Genomic DNA, 12,011 nt, shown 5'->3' with positions numbered 1-12,011 from the left:
ATGATGGGCAGTCACTTCTACTATAGACTTCTCTCCCCAACTCCTCATCCTTTTAACCACTTTGCTTCTTCCTATTATGTCTTATACTTGATTTGTGTTTTGATTTGTCAAGTTCTGTTATTGGATAAGATGCAAAGGATACATACGTGTGTGTGTGTGTGTGTGTGTGTGTGTGTGTGTGTGTGTGAATGAAGCTGGATGGCAGTGGGAAAGACAATTACATGCCATGGTGGATCAAGGGAGATGGGGAAAAGTCTCATGAGTCTCTGACCTTAGGGTCCATATGGGAAAGGTTTTCAGATCTTCTACACTAGCAAATTAAATCCTGCTTAAATATTTCCTGTATACATTTATGCTAAAATAAGTTCCTAACACTGTGATGCAATACAAAAAGCCATTCTCTGTATCCTAGACTGGTTTTGATGTGGTCTCTCTTATTACATTGACTATTTTGTAATGATGGAAGTGCATCCTTGATCTGTCATTTAAAAGCAGCTCTTCTTGTGTGACTCTGTCACAAATAATGGATGGAAAAGTTCTGCTTACTCAATCTATTTCTTGTTTTTGGTTTCCAGAAGATTAACCACTCCTAGGATACTAGGACAGATTTGTTGTACAAAGAAAAGGCTATAAATTATGAATACAATATGAGTAGAGTTTACTAATATACTCAGCTCTGATACACATCAGTTATATACACACATATATATTACACATCAGTTATATATATACACAGTTATATATACACATCAGAATTCTATAGCATGTTCACCCTAGGTTTTTAATAATTAGTATGAATCTATTTTTATAACTTCCTTATCAAATCAATGTGTTAGAATAGAAAGTTATTTAGGATTGATTCAAGAGAAGAAGATAGAGAGGAAAAGAGAACAAGAATGGAGTGGTGTGATGGTATCTTTGGCAGCCCCTCAGCCCAAGGCCACAAATGGCCACTTTGGATGGAAATTGTGGCGAATGAGAGAAGAGAGTTTGCCAAATGGGAATTGAAATCAACTGATACAAAAATAATTCTGCATTGCCAATGTTTCTCGTGGGCTTATTTTTGTGGGGGCAGTCATAGTGTGTTATGGTTTAGACATGTGGTATCCACCAAAACCTCCTGTGTGAGACAATGCAAAAAAGTTCAAAGGTGAAATAACTGGGTTATGAAAGCTTAACCTAATCAGTGCATTCATCCACTGAGGGGAATTAGCTGGGTGGTAACTGTAGTCCTGTAGGGTGTGGCTGGAGGAGGTGGGTCTCTGGGGGGTATGTCTTTGGGGTATGTATTTTGTCTCTGGAGAGCTGAGTCTCTCTCTCTCTGCTTCCTGGTGCCATGTCCCCAGCTGCTTTCTTCTGCCACACTCTTCCACCACGATGTTCTCTGACTCACCTCCTGCCCCAAAGACTAGAGTCTGCCATATAAGACCTCTGAAATAAACTTTTCCTCCTCTAATTGTACTTGTCAGGTGTTTTGGTCATAGAAACAAAAAATATGATTAAAACCTAGTACATGAAAGAAAGAATTAAAGAGAACACTTGTGTTTATGTTTAGTTTGTTTTCTTCCCTTTCTTGCCACGGTAGCTAAATGTTGGTGTGTATTATTAGGGAAAAAAGTTACTTAAGACAGAGTTTTGTCTGTTTTTGTTGCAGGGTCCTAGAGATCCTTGGTTCTTGGGTTCTTGGAAGAGAGATCTCAGAGGAGACACAGAAGTAGTACTTTGTGAGAGCAAGGAGACTGCATTAAGCAAGATGGGAAAATATACTTTCAGACATGGAGGAGGTTGTCCTAAGCAGGAGCAGTGACAGAGTTCAGTCTATCTTTTGTGCCCGCCCCGCATCTTATCTTGGTTTTGTTCTTTCTCTTTCCCTACCTTACAGAATTGGCAAACATGGTATACACACTGAATTATAAAACTCCAGGTGAAGGGCTCATGCACCACCCCAGGATTCCCTGGTGAAAGCCCACAAGGGTGTCAAAATGGCAAAGCTAATGATATTACAATAGCATAGTATTTTGCAGTTACTTTCAGACATATTGTAGCTTAGTGTGCATGTCTGGGGTGTCTATTGGGATCAGTTTTACTAAGAAGATGTGTTGTTTCCAGATAAAACCCACAGTTTCTGTCCACAACTGGGTATAGGATTCCTGCCACTCAGCATTGGGACCCCCCCTCCTCTTGGTCAGTCCCTTGTTTCCCTCTTCCTTCCTATGGTCTTGTTCATGTCTGCATTAAATACCTTTTTGGTCACTGCTGTATTTTTTGCCTACCCCTGTAATAGTGTTTAGCATTACATATTACTCAGTATATACAGTTTACATAATATAATATTTACCTATAAATACATTTATTTTGGATTACAAAAGCTCCAAAGCTCAGAAAAAGGTGCATAAGATACTTTTTAAAAAAATGTAAGAATGAGACTGTCCACAGGTACTTATGATCTGAGTGCTGTAGGGATATTAGGGGGCATTAGTGATGTTGAGCCAATATGAGGATCTGTCCTGCAGAGCTGATGAAAGTGCCAGCATGGATTCCTATGTTGAAGAGTAGAAAAGACTGTTTTCTTTCTAATTTTAGGCAAAATTAAATATAAGTAGAAATTCTAATGCTTTCCCCACCAAGGCCAATTTTTATACTTGGCTTCACCATTGCTCTAATAAGCATAAATATTTGTTTTCCAACCATTATATTTTTATCAATGCATACTTTATTATTAATGCATTTTAAATTTACATTTAAAAAGGAGTAGGTAGTTCTTTCACACTAAATAAGATTATTGCAACAAAGCTCTTTGGAAAATAACTTTATAAATACGTGCACAAACTAATCTTGCAAGGCTTCATGCAGATTTTATTCTGTAATTATAGGATGAAGCTTCTTATATTGTGGACAGAGAATCATAGACTTAACCTCTATAGGGGACTACAAAAGTTAACGGATGAATTATTGAAAATAATGACCTAAAAATATATTTTGTGTAAAAAGCAAAGTTATTTATCTAGAAAAATAAAATATTTAAAACTGCATGTAATTTTTTTTTTTTTACTTTTTAAAATATTTTCTACTGCTTCAAAATGATAAGCTTCTCCAGGGCTTTGCTGTTAACCCATGCAAGTTGGATTCTGATTATTATATAAACCTGCATTTAAAACGAGGCCTATTGCTTAAGGCAATATAACGTGAGACAAATCTATGAACCTTCTTTGGTTTTGATTTACCAAACAGAAGATATTAAGATCAACTATGAACCAAATAGATAAAAATTGACCTAACACAAGGCCTGCAACTTCAGCTGCCTTGTCTTTTTAATGTTTCTGATGCCATTTGTACCTATTTATCTTGGGCCTGTTTTCCTTGGAGTCCGACCCATTCCTTGCCCTTTCCCTGCTCTGCTCTGTGTGACAAGTGGCCACTCCTAAAGGGTGCATTTCTTAGGCTCCTGTACCAGCTGGCATCCCGCTGGTCTGGGATAAAGGGAAACACCCCTTCCCACATCTCTGCCTACTTGTCTGGCAACTGTCAGCGCACCCAGTGGTTTTGAGCCTACTGCTGTGGTGCCTACTTCTGCTCTGTGACTTCATCCGGCAGATCTGTTCTCTTACCTCCCATGGTCCTTCTGACCTGGGGGTGATGAGAAATTTCTGCAGGTGCTAAATCAGAGTAGCTTCACTGTCTTTTGTACAACTTACTATATGTATAACAAAATCCTTATATTGTGGTCTTTTTACTTAAAAACCCGAATGTTTTCTGTTTTCAGGTTAGACCTAGTATTCTGTCTGTATTTCTGTGTGCCAAGATATGTAAACTTAGTATTTAAAAGAACATCTACTTTATATGACCCAGTGCTGTAGGTCAAAATCTCATGTGATCTTGACTAGGTTCCCAGCCTATAGTTGCCCAAGATGAAATCATAAACCAACTGTGTCTGGGCTCTTCTCTGGAAGCTCTGGGGATGAATCTGCTTCCAACTATATTTAGGTTATTGGAAGAATTCAGTTATTTGCAGCTGACGGACTTTGTTTCCATGCCATCTGTCAATTGAGTACTGCTGTCTCTAAGGGTGGTCTGCTTCTGGACCCTTGCCACATGGCTCCTCTCTCTCAGAAATGGAGAACAGTACTTGCAACAAATCCCTTCTATACTTTGAAATTTTCTGATGTCCTCTTCTGCCCAAAGCTAGAGAAAATTACCATCCTTTAAAGGACTCATGTGACAAAGTTCACCTGGATAATCTCTTGCTTTAAAGGTTAATTGATCAGCAACATTAATTAGACCTGCAAAATCTCTTGCTACTATGGTAATACTATTACGGGAATAATGCTGGGGAAAGAAGGTCTTCATAGAATTCTGTCTTCCACAGACCTTCAGTGAGCTATCTCTTCTGGCACTTGCCAGGTTTGTGCCCTTCAGCTAATCATTTAACCTCCAAAGACCTTAGATTCTTCATTTATAAAATATTTATAACCAAGAGAGACAAACTAATTGCAAATGTTCCATTTCTGTAAGTTGGTCATTTGGGCTGAGACTAGTAATACATGGACCAGTTGGAAGAACAGTGTAGGATTTTGCTATCTTCTCTTGTGCATGCCCCTTTTCACAGAGAACAATTGGATCTGGTTTGGAAAAGGAGAGAATTGTGTTTTACTAGAAACAAGAAGAGTCACAGTGAAAATGCTCATGTATAAACTGTATTGGCTTTATTATGCTGGAGTGAGTTGCCCCTTTTCCTTTGGGTGTTGTCCGTTCTATAGGAGTTCTGACTTCGGTCAGTAAATACTATAATGTTAGTGCTCAGGGTGATGCTCCAAGAAGATAAAAAGACTGTTCTCAGAGGGGAAGTCAGAAAACTCAGCCTTGCTGGGAGGCTCAGATGACAGTCCCTGCCCTGTTCCCATCATCTGCGGAATGAAGAAATCAACTAGGATGCTCTCGAGGTCCTTTATGTTTAAAAAATAAATGATTCTTCTCCATCTTAAAAATGCTTGGCTGTAATTAAACATGATGCCATGTGTATAAGGAAATCAGATATTTATTAAATTCTTAGGTGCAAAGAAAGCTGAGTGTTTTAAGCAGATTAATTTGGACTTTTTTAATTAAAAAATTTCAATGTATAGTTTTGAGATTCCATGATTCATTAACCCTAAACTACATTTTTCCTCCCTACATCTATTCTTTGTGGATTTTTAAAAACAGCAAATAGTATACCATCATGTGGCAGTCATGTAATGCCCTCTTCTGGCTAAAGATCAAAGCACAACCTTTCTCAATGAAATGGTTATCACCTGGAAATTTACATGTACTTTTAGCTCTTTTCGGTATATTACTGAGTAGTGTCTACTTCAGCAATTTTTAATAGCCAGCCTTTATCTGTTCTAAAAATGAATGTTTTATGTTTTATTGCTAATATAGCCATTCACATGCTTAATAACTAAGTTTAATTTACACAATTATCCCAAAATTTCCTTCCTTCTTCTCTTCCTCCTTCTCTTCCTTCCTTTTCTTCTTCTTCTCCTTCTCCTTCTCCTTCTCCTTCTTCTTCTTCTTCCTCTTCCTCTTCCTCTTCTGGTGTGTGGGGGGCAAAAGTCTGGAGTCTGTTTGGTTAGGATTTTTTTATTGACAAAATTAATGAGATTACCACATTTTAGATTGCATTTTTTTCTGGTTGTATACATAGTATATTCACACCAATTCATGTCTTCATACATATACTTTGGATAGTAATGATCATCACATTCCACTATCATTAATTAACTCCTGCCCCCTCCCTTCCCCTCCCACCTCTCTGCCCTATCTAAAGTTCGTCTATTCCTCCCAAGCTCCCTCTCCCTACCCCACTATGAATCAGCCACGTTACATCAAAGAAAACATTCGGCATTTGGTTTTGGGGGATTGGCTAACTTCACTTAGCATTATCTTATCTAACTCCATTCATTTACCTGCAAATGCCCAAAGGACTTAAAAATAGCATACTACAGGGACATAGCCACATCAATGTTTATAGCAGCACAATTCACAATAGCTAAACTGTGGAACCAACCTAGATGCCCTTCAATAGATGAATGGATAAAAAAAAATGTGGCATATATACACAATGGAATATTACTCAGCAATAAAAGGGAATTAAAATCATGGCATTTGCAGGTAAATAGATTGCATTTTTAAAAGGACAAAATAATAGATAAGTTCTAAAACATACTGTTATTTTAATTAACATTTTCTGCCTGTACATATGTGTGAGAGTTAACTAAGTGATTTGTATTGCTCACTATTGATGAAGAATACACAGTGATATCATCATTATTATTTTTAATCATTTCTGTCTTTACAATTTTCATCCAAGTGTTTCTATGTATCCTTTATTATAAAGAAATTTCAAGATGAATCTTAAAGCCAAGAATAATAATGACCCTCTTCCTGAGACCAAATAATTGTAATTTGAAGTAGTAACTTAATGATTTTATCTAATGCAACCATATAGAGCAGTAATTATCAGTCTTTAGGATCACATCACAATCACTTAGTGGTATGGTGGGAAAAGTAAATTCTCTCACATAATGAAGTGTGTGATATTCTTCAGACATGCTGGGACACTCTGATAGTCTTATATTTAAGGGAACTATATAACTTGTCATCCAAATCTGAACACTTTTGAGTGTGCAAGAATCTTTATTAACAATTATGCTGAAATTCAAGACTAAGCTGGGGCTTGTCAGGTGAGGCAGAAATTAGGTCACTGTATTTGTATTCCATAACATATCGATTAGAATAATGGAAATCATAATTATCACTAGAATTCTGTTTTTACTTATATTTCAGGGACATTCTTTATCTCCAACTTACACTTCTGTTGTATGGCAAACAGAAATTGTGTTAAATCTTATCCTCTTACTGGAGCTAGGTTGCTGAGTTTCAAATCCTGAAAATTACTAAACTTTTCTTGCCTTGGTTACTTCATCTGTAGGATGGGAATAATAATAGTGCCTACCTAATACAGTATTTATAAGGATTCAAGAGTTAATGAATACATATATAGTCAACATTGAGTATAGTTCCTGGAACCTAGATAAACTTATTAATAATGAAATTATTAGTTTCTGAGAGTGAATGATGTTTTTGAATTTTTATAAAGATTTGAGAACTTTAGAGTTTAAGTATCCACCTCAGGAAAGTAGCTTGTGGAAGGGAGGTTCTGAGTAGGCCCCAAAGATCCTGCCACCTGGAGTATCCTCCCCTCCCCTTCAGTGGGGGCTGGACAGAGACTCATTTCCAATGAGCAGAGAATACAGAAAAAGTGATGCAGTGTCACTTCTAAAATTCAGTTACGAAAAGACTGATTTTTCATTTTGCTCTTCCTTCATTATTATTGCTTCCTCTCAAATCTGTGGCTCTGAATAAGCTGGGTGCCATGTTATGAGCAGCCAGATGGAGAAACCCTTGTGGCAAGGAACTGGTGTTTCTGGCCAAAAGTGAGTGAGGACCTGGAACAATTTCCACTAGCAAGTGATAATGTAAAGACATTCAAAAAATCAAAATATAAGTAGTAGGAAAATGAGACTCCTCCCATTTCCATTGCCACAAAGCTTTAAGTGTATCTCTGTCCATAAATGAAATCATTAGAATTTCAAAATTAAAAATAACCCAAGTTCTGCTCTGAAGCAAGGAGATGTTTGATTATAAATCCATTTTGAGAGACACTTTGCTATGAAAATTAAACAAGACGTTTGGGGACTAAGAATACAACCTTAATGTTTCATGCCTATTTTACCACTTGATGGAGCTATCATGCCAGATATCTCTTAAAAATCTGTTATATTTACATGAAAACAGCACTTTTGAGAAATGTACATTAAATGTATAACCCTTATCATTAATTAAAAGTGTTCTAGTGATTACTGTCCTCTCACCAAGAAATTTAGATAACTCTGTCAAAGAGAAAACTTTATATAATCTTGGGCTGATAGGATAATTTGCTTATGTTTACATTTCATATAGAAGAATTTAAAGAGGATATTCTTTGGGAGATACTTACATATTGATGAGCAGGCATGTACACAAATGCGCTTTGAAAAATTATAAACTATTCAAATTTAAGGATAGATATAAGGTGTGTATGTGTACGTGTGTGTGATATTACAGTAGAAAGAAAGATGGACTTTTTTGAGAGCTGAGTCTAAAAAAGATTCTTGAGTCAATCACAGACAGAGGGAAGGAGGCTGATATTTGCAAGGAGGAATGAAGTCACAACACAAGGAAGTGTTGGTCATAGATAAATATAGAAGATTTGTACTCTCATCTTTATGGAATCTATTTTCTATTAGAACTAATTTTCTATTAGAACTATTTTTTTGATGTGTAAAGGTCCACAATCCCTTATCACAAAACTCTAAAGCCATGTATTCTTTGAATACAGTATTTATACTATATAGTATATGACATTCCCAACAATGTCTGAGGCAGTACCCTTTCCATAAACATGTTGTAGGCTACAAAACTCAGACTTTGGATTTCAAGTTCAGGGAAGAATGTTAATTAGGATATGCTCTTGGGTTCAACATCTAGGGAAAGGAGATTAAGAAGGCAGGACTGGGCAGAAGACATGTTGATATGCTCTCAGTAGAGGCTTCAGGCCCATCATGGGAATTTCTTAGATTGGCACAGTTTTTAGCATTGTCCTAAATTGGAGTGAGGAAAATGAGCTTCATAACTCCATGTGGTCAAATATTGGAAACAGTTTACTACTGGAAAAAAGGATGACCTCCAGTATTGCAGTTTTCTTGAGCCCGAAGAGGGCTGACATTTTGAAGCCTTCTGGAAGCCCTCTCAACCGCTGAAAAAATTAATTCTTCATTCCTGCTGTGTGACCTTGACTATTCTCCCTGAGGTTTCCAAGCCCCAAGTCACTAAGTCCTTCTCAGGAGAATGTTATGAACTTTTCCCCTTGACAACACAAACTAGAAGAGCAGTATGTTTGGGATCGAATGTGGTTTTTTTCCTCCAAAATTCATGCTGAAACTTCATCCACATTGTGTTGATATTCAGAGGTGGAGCCTTTCAGGAAGCCATTAAGACCTGAGGGCAAAGATTATGGTGTTATGAAAAGGCTGGAGGGAACTAGTTTAAATTTCTGCTCTCTTTAGTTTTTCTGCCATTTGCTACGTGATGATACAGTAAGAGGCACAATTTGGAAGCAGGAACTTCAATATCGCCAGATATTGAAGCTGTTACACCTTGATATTGGACTTCCCAGCCTCCAGAACTGAGAGAAAATCGATTTCTATTCTTTATAAATTGCTCAGTATGTGGTATTCTGCTATTGAAGAAACAATGGACTAAGGGAACCAAGATGTGCCCAAGTGATAAAGCGAGAATGAAACAAACACCCCTGTCCCCTAGATATTATCCTCTCCAGGTCAAAAGAGTCAATAACTACTGCCAATATGTCAACTCCACTTTTTGCTTTCTGGTCACTTACAGGAGGAACACAAAGTACGTAAGGCATAATCATTAGTTTATAAAATTCTATAGAGCTCTTGCTGTGTACCTTGGTGGAGATGTTTCCCTTTTGAGAGAAGGTCGTACAAAGTTGTAAGAATGGGAAGCCCGAAGTCACCAAGTGAGTCATCCAGAGTGATGATAAAGGGAGTTAATCCTGCTTCTATACTTTGTTTCCTGGACTCATGTGTTCTACTTATCAGGGACCAGATTTATAAAAAGATATTTGAATTAGAGTGAACACTATGTGCTGGAGAAATGGTGTCATGGTAAATTACCACTACTCTATGAGCTTTTTATTGCTATGATCAAAACACCTGACAAGAACAATAGAAAGGAGGAAAAGTTTATTTTGGCTAACAGTTGAGAGGTTCAGTAAATAGTCTGACAACTTCATTGCACTGGGTCAGGAATGAGACAGAACATCATGGCAGAAGGGCAAGGTGGAGGAAAGCTATGACAATCATGGTGGCCTGGAAGCAGAGAATGAGAGAGAGAGAGAGAATGAGACTAGAGAGAGAGAACTGTAAGGAAGATTAACCCTTCAGTGACCCACATCCTCCAGCTATTCCTCACCTGCCTACAGTTATCAACCACTCACTCCATTCAAACTAGGATGGGCTAGTTTAAAGCTCTCAAAATCCAATCATTTCACCTCTGAATATTCATTCACTGACTCAAGAACTTTGGAGAGGACACTCCATATCCAAACCACAGCAGTCACCAAATATCACTTTTGCTATGCTTTTTTTTTTAAAACATTTTTTTCATTTTTAAAATATTAGCACAAAAAATTGTGAATATTTATGTGATAACATGATGTTTTGATACATATGTACATTATAGATGTTCAAATTCAGGTAAGTATATATTTTTTTCAAACATTTATGATTTCTTTGCACTGAAAATATTCAAAAACTTTTCTTCTAACTTCTTTTGAAATAGTACATTATCATCATTTATGTTCACCCTACTGTGAAGTGGAACACCAGAACTTATTTCTCCTAACAGTAACTTCGTATTCATTGACTAAGTTTTCTCATCCCTCCCAATCCTCCACTTTTCCCAGCCTTTCATAACTGTTACACTCTCAACTTCTATGAGATCAACCTTTTTAGATTTCATATAGTAGTCAGATGGTGCAATTATTATCTTTCTGTGCTTTGTTTATTTCACTAAACATAATAACATCTAGTTCCTCCACACTGTCCAAAGGACAGGATTTCATCCTTTTTAATGCCCCAAAAGTATTCCATTATGTATATATACCACATTTTTAAAAAATCTATTTATAAGTAATGGATACTTAGGCTGTTTGCCTTTCATAGGCCATTCCATTGCCCTGCCTGACCAGTAGCTTCTGAATGATATAGTATGTACCATAATGAGTGTATCTTGTGTAATGGTTCAGTTGCACATTTACTTTGCTATAAAGTGGGTCCTTTGGTCTGAAATGATATTGTATGGAATCCTAGAGGGATGGATCTTAGGTTTCATTGGCCTTCAGATAATGGAAGGAAAATCAAATCCCATAAATATAATATGTGTCTATTTTTATCAAAATGAATCATGGTCTTTTCCAAGGTGGAAGGATCAATTGTATTCAGCTGGTCATCAAGTGTCTTGTTATTGTCAAGTGACAGCACCATATGCAGAACTCAGCAATATTTTCTGTTGCTGGAAGGCTGGAGATTTCATGCCTTTGGAAATTAGGAGCCAAAGCTGATGGTCCATGCATAGTCTCCATCATTATCATTATGAATGCTTCTTTTATGTATACATCATGACAAATAGTCAGTAATGACAGAATCTGGCTGTATTAATGACCAATTCAGTTTTGTTTACCTGGATGGCTATTGCCTCCTTCATGGTGGAAGATCACTGATGGGCATTAGTATGCAATATAAAGTCACATATATGGAGAGAAGAGAGGAAGATGGCGGCGAGGGGAGTGCATTGCCCCCGTGTGCTGCTTCACTGTGTGGGAGTATGACAAGTCAGGACGGCTAAAGGCTATCTTGTTAGGAATTTCCAGCAATAGTGGGGTGCTCCGGAACCTGGAGGAAGGATTTCCATCGCACGAGGATCGGCTACGGGGACTCAAACGCGAGAGGTTTGTCGCACGGAGGGTAACACTGCTTATTCAGCAAATCGCCCCGCGGCTAGAGTCTGCAGCGCGCACTGGGAAACGAGGAGATAGCGACGCAGGGATATAGCGCTGCAGTTTCTGCCAGTTGTGCAAGCACCTACTCAGGGCTGAATTCTGGGTTCGAGACGGGGTAAGGAAGCTGTCCATCTTGGTTCTCCACACCGGTCAGACCACAGAGGAGGCCAGCAGCCACCATGTTGGAAAGCTGACATCACCATCCCTGTTTTCGACTGACCGCAGCTCATTCAGCCATAGAACAGGTAATTTCAGGCTTCCTTTCGCCTGTGGCTTGCAGACAGATTGCTCGGGCTCAGTGCCTGGGTGCTTCTTAGTGCCTGCTCTTATCAGAGCGAGCACCGAGCGC

The sequence above is a fragment of the Marmota marmota genome, unplaced genomic scaffold (genome assembly GCF_001458135.2).
Source record: "Marmota marmota marmota unplaced genomic scaffold, marMar, whole genome shotgun sequence".
Taxonomy (NCBI): Eukaryota; Metazoa; Chordata; class Mammalia; order Rodentia; family Sciuridae; genus Marmota; species Marmota marmota.
Note: the sequence above shows the minus strand (reverse complement) of the source record.